This window comes from Epinephelus moara, chromosome 5 (assembly GCF_006386435.1).
Source record: "Epinephelus moara isolate mb chromosome 5, YSFRI_EMoa_1.0, whole genome shotgun sequence".
In the NCBI taxonomy this organism is placed as follows: domain Eukaryota; kingdom Metazoa; phylum Chordata; class Actinopteri; order Perciformes; family Serranidae; genus Epinephelus; species Epinephelus moara.
This window is the reverse complement of record NC_065510.1, coordinates 4,541,121-4,543,545: the sequence shown is the minus strand read 5'-3', so window position 1 is coordinate 4,543,545 and position 2,425 is coordinate 4,541,121. Positions and strand designations below refer to the sequence as shown.

At 37.8% G+C, this 2,425-nt stretch overlaps 1 protein-coding gene across 50 annotated transcripts in view; it reads right to left on the bottom strand.

The window, feature by feature from the left end:
* The window catches only part of LOC126389674 (spectrin beta chain, non-erythrocytic 1-like), a 187,156-nt gene that overhangs the window by 147,098 nt on the left and 37,633 nt on the right, over positions 1-2,425 (bottom strand). The window lies entirely within an intron of this gene.

Here is a 2,425-nt window from a genome sequence, read left to right as displayed (position 1 = left end):
GGGGGGGGGCAGCAGAAAAAATAACTGATAATAACTGATAATAACTGATAATAACTGATAATAACTGATAGCCTCACTACTAATAATTAATGAATTTTATATGATAAAAAAAAAACCCCTGATCTGTCACTGAGCTTTTGAACGATCCTTTGGGGTCCAGTGAGTGTGAGAAAAAATAAAATAAATAAAAAAACCTACTTTTTGTTTTTCTCTTCGGGACACAAAAACATGATGGCTGATTAATCCACACTAGAGGGCGCTGTGACATGATGCTGATATCAAACAGTTGGTCTGACATCCTGCTCATTTTGGCAAACACAGAAAAGGAGAGGAGATACTTTCTCATTTTTATGTGTCAGAGTCATTTTTTTATGTTGGTGTTGTTTTTGTATTAAAAGCTTGTAGGTTATTGGTCATTTAAAAATCAAACACTTTAATATTATATTTATATAAATTCTTATGAAACAACAGCTTTAATAAAAACTAGATTTTTTTCAGAACTGTAAATTCCTTCATTTTACTTTTATTACAGAGGATGATTCAAACAATCACCTGGTTCAAATTCATGGTTTAAACACAGGGGGCGCTGATGAGCAGGCTGCTGTTAGAGAGGTGGTTTTCACTTTACAACTTTGGTGTTTATATCTTAAAAAACTAAAAAGTTGCAGGTCATTTTTTCCCCTGAAACCTCACTGATAACAACAGGGACAACCAACCCCCCGAAGCCTTGTCTCCACCGAGCAGTTCAGTTCAGTTCAGTTCAGTTCATAGTTTCTGTCTCCACAGTGAAAGTTGTGGATGGTACCAACAGAAGCGTTCCTTAGCGTCCCCATGTTTGGTCCCCCTCTGTTGGGGTACCTAGCACACAGATCTGGTACTAAAAGGTGGAGCTGTGAACACTGCAGTCTGATTGGTCAGTAAAGGACAGTCACTCTGGTTTTATGTAACCTCTGTTCATACATCAGTAAACTACAAGCTGTACACTGACTACTTTAAGTTATATCAAAGTGTCATTTCTATAGTGTTGTCCCATGACAAGATATAATGAAATATTTGCAAAAATGGGAGGGGTGAACTCACTTATGTGAGATACTGTATATGTGTATGTAGGGTGAATTTGCCTAATGTGGGACACTTAAGCTTAAGCAGGGATAGGTCTTCCCCTAGCAAAAGAAAGCTAATGTAACTGTGGGCTCACACAAGCTGTGATATCACATGATCAAAATTACATGACATCTGAAATGTCCAATCATTTACTGGGGTGGGGCAGCCCTCAAACAGGAGCACTCTGTGTGAAGACCACCAAGAGGTTAGTGACATAGTGTTCAGACAAAGTTGATATTAAGGGCATACATTTCTTAAAAAAACAACAATATTGCTAATTGTTTATCAGAATGTGTTTGTAACATGTTTATGCATCACAAAATATCCTAATGTGGTGTAAATATTCTTAATATTTAGAATTTCAATCAAAATTCCTACTGTCCCACTTTAGGAAACATGTCTCCCTAAAGTGGGACAGTATGGTTTGCCTAATGTGGGACAGCTCCAAATGTGCTTCTGTTAGGCAAAACTGTGTGTAGTTGAATATACTGAGCAATAGCAATGGTTGTTTACATGATTTTATTGTTATAATGCATTATTTGGGATATTTAAAATAAAGAGCAAATGTTTTTTTAATAACTGGGAGTTGCTGTATCATTGTATCAAATGCTAAAATGGTTTCGGAGTTTTTTGCTTCTAACTATTGACTTTTTTTTAATAATGTTAATGATAAATGTTTAAATTCAGAAGTTAGCACAGGATATCACATTATTGATTAATTAAATGGAATGTATTTCAGATCACAATGGCAAAGGCGAGTAAGGCAGGGAGATGAAATGAGGGAAAGAAAGAAAGAAGGGAAAGAAAGCTCAACCACTGGAGGGAAGACAGAATGAGGGGAGCCATAGCAGAGGTCAGAGAGATTGCTGGGGCTGGTGGAGTCCCACAACTGAGGTTGCAGGGCCTGGAATGTCCCAAAATCCATGCTACAACGCAGGGTTAAAGGTGTGTAGGCGTGTAGACGACTATGGAATAAAACATGGAGCACTATTACAAACTTATCTATTTTATTTGCTGTTGTTTGATTTGGCATTAACAGCAATAACATTAAAGGTTATTTTAGTAAACAGACATGTTTGAAAATTAGCATTTATTATGTGCATTAAGGTAGTCTCGCCACCAGACAATCAGAGATCTCCGCCTCCTGATAGTCTGGGGACACTCCTTTCTAAAGTGTGTTTAACACACCGGCGAAAACAGCCAGCAACAAAGCAACGCCTCTTGCATTTTTGAAAAGGACACGCCTTCTCGGAAATCTGCGCTCCCCCTTTTCTCGTCCGCAAGGAAACAAATACACAGAGAGCTTGAAAATGGATGCCGA